Below are 6,733 nucleotides of genomic sequence, written 5' to 3' on the forward strand. Positions count from 1 at the left end.
CTGTGTTCATCAAGGATATTGGTCTGTAGTTCTCTTTCTTGATGGGATCCTTGTCTGGTTTTGGGATCAAGGTGATGCTGGCCTCATAAAATGAGTTTGGAAGTTTTCCTTCCATTTCCATTTTTTGGAACAGTTTCAGGAGAATAGGAATTAGTTCTTCTTTAAATGTTTGGTAGAATACCCCTGGGAAGCCATCTGGCCCTGGGCTTTTGTTTGTTTGGAGGTTTTTGATGACTGTTTCAATCTCCTTACTGGTTATGGGTCTGTTCAGGCTTTCTATTTCTTCCTGGTTCAGTTGTGGTAGTTTATATGTCTCTAGGAATGCATCCATTTCTTCCAGATTGTCAAATTTGTTGTCGTAGAATTGCTCATAGTATGTTCTTATACTTGTCTGTATTTCCTTGGTGTTCGTTGTGATCTCTCCTCTTTCATTCATGATTTTATTTATTTGGGTCCTTTCTCTTTTCTTTTTGATAAGTCTGGCCAGGGGTTTATCAATCTTATTAATTCTGTCAAAGAACCAGCTCCTAGTTTCGTTGATTTGTTCTATTGTTCTTTTTGGTTTCTATTTCATTGATTTCTGCTCTGATCTTTACGATTTCTCTTCTCCTGCTGGGTTTAGGGTTTCTTTCTTGTTCTTTCTCCAGCTCCTTTAGGTGTAGGGTTAGGTTGTGTACCTGAGACCTTTCTTGTTTCTTGAGAAAGGCTTGTACCGCTATATATTTTCCTCTCAGGATTGCCTTTGTTGTGTCCCACAGATTCTGAACCATTGTGTTTTCATTATCATTTGTTTCCATAAATATTTTCAATTCTTCTTTAATTTCCTGGTTGACCCATTCATTCTTTAGAAGGATGCTGTTTAGTCTCCATGTATTTGGGTTCTTTCCAAATTTCCTCTTGTGATTGAGTTCTAGCTTCAGAGCATTGTGGTCTGAAAATATGCAGGGAATGATCCCAATCTTTTGATACCGGTTGAGACCTGATTTAGGACCAAGAATGTGATCTATTCTGGAGAATGTTCCATGTGCACTAGAGAAGAATGTGTATTCTGTTGCTTTGGGATGAAATGTTCTGAATATATCTGTGATGTCCATCTGGTCCAGTGTGTCATTTAAGGCCTTGATTTCCTTGTTGATCTTTTGCTTGGATGATCTGTCCATTTCAGTGAGGGGAGTGTTAAAGTCCCCTACGATTATTGTATTATTGTCGATGTGTTTCTTTGATTTTGTTATTAATTGGTTTATATAGTTGGCTGCTCCCACGTTAGGGGCATAGATATTTAAAATTGTTAGATCTTCTTGTTGGACAGTTCCTTTGAGTATGATATAGTGTCCTTCCTCATCTCTTATTATAGTCTTTGGCTTAAAATCTAATTGATCTGATATAAGGATTGCCACTCCTGCTTTCTTCTGATGTCCATTAGCATGGGAAATTCTTTTCCACCCCCTCACTTTAAATCTGGAGGTGTCTTTGGTTTTAAGATGAGTTTCTTGTAGGCGACATATAGATGGGTTTTGTTTTTTGATCCATTCTGATACCCTGTGTCTTTTGACTGGGGCATTTAGCACATTAACATTCAGGGTAAGTATTGAGAGATATGAATTTAGTGCCATTGTATTGCCTGTAAGGTGACTGTTACTGTATATTGTCTCTGTTTCTTTCTGATCTACTACTTTTAGGGTCTCTCTTTGCTTAGAGGACCCCTTTCAATATTTCCTATAGAGCTGGTTTGGTATTTGCGAATTCTTTCAGTTTTTGTTTGTCCTGGAAGCTTTTAATCTCTCCTTCTATTTTCAATGATAGCCTAGCTGGATATAGTATTCTTGGCTGCATGTTTTTCTCGTTTAGTGCTCTGAATATATCATGCCAGCTCTTTCTGGCCTGCCAGGTCTCTGTGGATAAGTCTGCTGCCAATCTAATATTTTTACCATTGTATGTTACAGACTTCTTTTCCCAACTGCTTTCAGGATTTTCTCTTTGTCACTAAGACTTGTAAATTTTACTATTAGGTGACGGGGTGTGGACCTATTCTTATTGATTTTGAGGGGGGTTCTCTGCACCTCCTGGATTTTGATGCTTGTTCCCTTTGCCATATTGGGGAAATTCTCTCCAATAATTCTCTCCAATATACCTTCTGCTCCCCTCTCTGTTTCCTCTTCTTCTGGAATCCCAATTATTCTAATGTTGTTTCGTCTTATGGTGTCACTTATCTCTCGAATTCTCCCCTCGTGGTCCAGTAGCTGTTTGTCCCTCTTTTGCTCAGCTTCTTTATTCTCTGTCATTTGGTCTTCTATATCGCTAATTCTTTCTTCTGCCTCATTTATCCTAGCAGTGAGAGCCTCCATTTTTTATTGTACCTCATTAATAGCTTTTTTGATTTCAACTTGGTTAGATTTTAGTTCTTTTATTTCTCCAGAAAGGGGTTTTATATCTCCCGAGAGGGTTTCTCTAATATCTTCCATGCCTTTTTTGAGGCTGGCTAGAACCTTGAGAATTGTCATTCTGAACTCTAGATCTGACATATTACCAATGTGTGTATTGATTAGGTCCCTAGCCTTTGGTACTGCCTCTTGTTATCTTTTTTGTGGTGAATTTTTCCGCCTTGTCATTTTGTCCAGATAAGAGTATATGAAGGAGCAAGTAAAATACTAAAAGGGTGGCAACAACCCCAGGAAAATATGCTTTAACCAAATCAGAAGAGATCCCAAATCGTGAGGGGGGAGAAAGGGGATAAAAAGAGGTTTAGAAAGGAAAAAAAAAAAAAAAGAAACAATTAAAAAAAGAAAACCAATAAAGAAAAAATATAAAAAGGAAAAATATATATATATATATATATTAGATAAACTAGTTAAAAAATGTTAAAAAAGAAAAGGGTAATAGTTTAAAAAAATTTAGCAGAGGAAGAGAAAAAAAATTGAATAAGAAAAAAAATTAAATTAACTGCAAGGCTAAAGAATCATGGGGAGAAAGCCATGAGTTCTGTGCTTTGCTTTCTCCTCCTCTGGAATTCCGCTGCTCTCCTTGGTATTGAAACTTCACTCCTTGGTAGGTGAACTTGGTCCTGGCTGGGATTCTTGTTGATCTTCTGGGGGAGGGGCCTGTTGTAGTGATTCTCAAGTGTCTTTGCCCCAGGCGGAGTTGCACCGCCCTTACCTGGGGCCAGGCTGAGTAATCCGCTCGGGTTTGCTTTCGGGAGCTTTTGTTCCCTGAGCGCTTTCCGTAGAGTTCCGGAGGACGGGAATGAAGATGGCGGCCTCCCGGTCTCCAGCCCGGAGGAGCCGAGAGCCCGGGGCCCCACTCCTCAGTGCGCCCTCAGAGAACAATGCCCAATTACTCCCGTCACCCTGGCCTCCGGCCGTGCTCCGAGCTGACCGAGCCTGCGACCGGTTCAAGGTAACCCCGAGCTTAGAGCTCACTCCTCGTCTCTGTCTCTGTAGCCGGCTTCCCCGTACTAATACCTGTAAGCTCTGCGACACTCAGACACCCCCGATCCTTCTGTGACCCTGCGGGACCTGAGGCCACGCTGACCCTGCGTGTGCTTCACCCCGGCTAAGCCTCTGGAGCGATGTCCCTCAGCGGAACAGACTTTTAAAAGTCCCAATTTTGTGCTCCGTTGCTCCGCCGCTTGCCGGGAGCCGGCCCCTCCCCCCGCGGTCTATCTTCCCGTAGCTTTGGATTCACTTCTCCGCCCGTCCTACCTTTCAGAAAGTGGTTGATTTTCTGTTTCTAGAGTTGCTGTTCTTCTTCTCTTCGATCTCCCGTTGGATTTGTAGGTGTTTGCAATCTTTAGATAAGCTATCTAGCTGATCTCCCGCTACCTGAAGTAGTCTCAGCCTGCTACTTCTCTGCCATCTTGACTTCTCCCCCCCTCAATGTGGTTTTGATTTGGATTTCCCTGATGGCTAATGATGATGATCATGTTTTCATATGTGTGTTAGCCATTTGTATGTCTTCTTTGGAGAAGTGTCTGTTCATGTCTTCTGCCCATTTTTTAAAATTAAATAGCTATTTTTTTAAATTAAAGATTTTATTTATTTATTTATTTGACACAGAGAGAGAGAGAGAGAGAGAGAGAGACATCACAAGCAGGCAGAGAGGCAGGCAGAGAGAGAGGGGGAAGCAAGCTCCCCGCCGAGCAGAGAGCCCGATGTGGGGCTCGATCCCAGGACCCTGAGATCATAACCTGAGCGGAAGGTAGAGGCTTAACCCACTGAGCCACCCAGGTGCCCCTGCCAATTTTTTGACTTGATTATTTGGTTTTTGGATGTTGAGTTTGAGAAGTTCTTTATAGATCTTTGTTATCAGCCGTTTGTCTGTAGTGTCATTTACAAATATCTTCTCCCATTCCATGAGTTGCCTTTTTGTTTTGTTGACCGTTTCCTTTGCTGTTCAGAAGCTTTTTATCTTGATGAAGCCCCAGAAGTTCATTTTTGCTTTTGTTTCTCTTGCCTTTGGAGATGTGTCTTGAAAGAAGTTGCTGTGGCCAATGTTGAGGAGGTTACTATCTATATTCTCCTCTAGAATTTTGATGGATTCTTGTCTCACATTGAGGTCTTTCATCCATTTTGAGTTTATCTTTGTGTATGGTGTGAGAGAATGGTTGAGTTTCATTCTTCTGTTTTCTAATTTTAGCTACCATCACCAATTGTTCTATCAGCGATTGAGAGGGATATTGATATCTCTACTATAATTGTAGATTTACTTCTCCATTCAGTTTTATCAGTTTTTGATGTTCTGTTATTAAATGCATACAGAGGTAGGCTTGTTATATTTAATCCTGGTTATACACCGTATACCAAAGTATACTTGTTTCTCTTTGTCTAGTTTAGTGATATGAGTCAGTAAATTTTATTTTCAGTCTCAGTCGTATTTGCATATGTTTGTTTTTTGCTCAGGGCCCATTTAGATATACCTTCACTAAGAAGTTCCCGTAGACGGAATTTGCTATTACCTCTGGCATTCGTAATGAGCATGGAATCCACTGAGCACAGATTGCATGTGTTTGTTTTAATTTTAGTGATCATGGATTGCATGTATTAATTTTAATTATGGATTGGCTGCTCTTGGGTGAGACATATATCTCTTCCCCAAGTAAGTGTGTGATGGGGGGTGGTGGGAAAGCTGACATGCTATAACATGACTGTACAGGGCTACTCCTTAGGGCCTATGGATGTGTCACTCTTTTAATGAAAAGTGGAGAACATACATACCATCGATGACTAAATATAAGATTAACCTGAAATATAAGATGATTTTTCTTATAAGCTTTATCCATGTTGTTTTTTTCCTCAGTTGCTCCGAAGGTGCTCAGTCCTTCCAAGGAAGCTAAGGCCACATTGGAGTGAGGCCCTCTCCTGATCTGGTGACTAGCCCCACACTTGGCAGTGCTCGCTCAGCATTTGCCCACACTATGGCCTCCCTCTTGCAACTTGCCTGCATCCATTTAACCCTCATCCTACATGATGATGAGGTGATGGTCACAGAGGATAAGATCAATACCCTCTGGTCACAGAGGATAAGATCAATACCCTCGTTAAAGCCTCAAATGTAAATGTTGAACCTTGCTGGCCTGCTTTGTTTGCAAAAGCCGTGGCCAATGTCAACATCAGGAACCCCATCTGTAATGTAGGGGCTTGGGGACCCACCCCAGCAGTTGTTGCTGTACCAGCAGGGGGTCCTTCTCCCTCCACTAGGTCTGTCCCCACTGAAGAGAAGAAAGTGGAAGCAAAAAAGAAGACTCAGAGGAGACTGATGTCAACATGTGCTTTGGTCTTTTTGACTAAACCTCTTCTGTAACCTGTTCAATAAGAAGTTGAAGTCTTCAAAAAAAAAAAATTTGTCTATGTTGTTGCATGTAGCTGTAGCTTATTCACATCCTGTTTAATATTGCATTGTATGAATATACCATATATCCATTTTTCAGTAGATAGTCATACGGAGCTCTATTTTTCAAACTGTATTGAAAATGTTTGTTTATTCTGTAATACAACAGAGAAAATTGTAAAGTCATATTTTTAGGACAAATTACTAAATATATAAGTTTCTCTCCATTTCCCATCTCTCTCACCATTTCCATCAGGAATAGCTGTTGCATATCTAAATATTACTACTTGTTTGATATCATTAAAAGCTAATTAATCTTTCACCACCTGAAGTGCTTGGTAGTTCAGAATAAAATAATTAAGAATGTGCTGTAACATGAGACTTTCCAAATAGCCTTCTTTTCTGAGTGGGAGTATTGCAAGAGAAATAAAAAACACGTCCACAAAGTACCTATACACAAATGTTTATAGCAGTTTTGTTCCTCATAGACCTAACTGGAAATGACCCAAATTTCTATCAACAAAGTGAATGGATAAGCATATTGTGGGATATTTATACAGTGGAATACTACTTGGAATTAAAAGATAAAATTATTGTTACACTGAATCTCAAAAATATTTGGTAATTTTTGGAAGATATCATCTTCACTAGGTTGTGAAAGCCAAGCTAAGCCAAAAGGGGAGTGGGTTGAGGTAAGATCTTAATGACAATAAGCCAGACATCAAAATAGCTAGAGCGTAGTACTCTAGCTGAAGGAAGAGCAAGTGCAAAAGCCTGTAGGCAAGAAATGTCATGCTTTGTTGAAGAAGGGAGACACCTTGTGGCTAAAGTAGCAAATCTAAAAGAACACTAGGCGCTAGGTGGAGTTGGTATAAGTCTAGAGACAGAGGCAGGAACTAGATTTGTACAG

At 40.3% G+C, this 6,733-nt stretch overlaps 1 pseudogene; it reads left to right on the plus strand.

Annotated features, from left to right (window-relative positions):
- The first annotated feature begins 5,410 nt into the window (after window positions 1-5,410).
- LOC111161937 lies at window positions 5,411-5,783 on the plus strand (annotated as a pseudogene).
- The last annotated feature ends 950 nt before the right edge of the window (window positions 5,784-6,733 follow it).

Source organism: Enhydra lutris, unplaced genomic scaffold (genome assembly GCF_002288905.1).
Source record: "Enhydra lutris kenyoni isolate GAN:26980312 unplaced genomic scaffold, ASM228890v2 scaffoldscaffold88, whole genome shotgun sequence".
Classification (NCBI taxonomy): domain Eukaryota; kingdom Metazoa; phylum Chordata; class Mammalia; order Carnivora; family Mustelidae; genus Enhydra; species Enhydra lutris.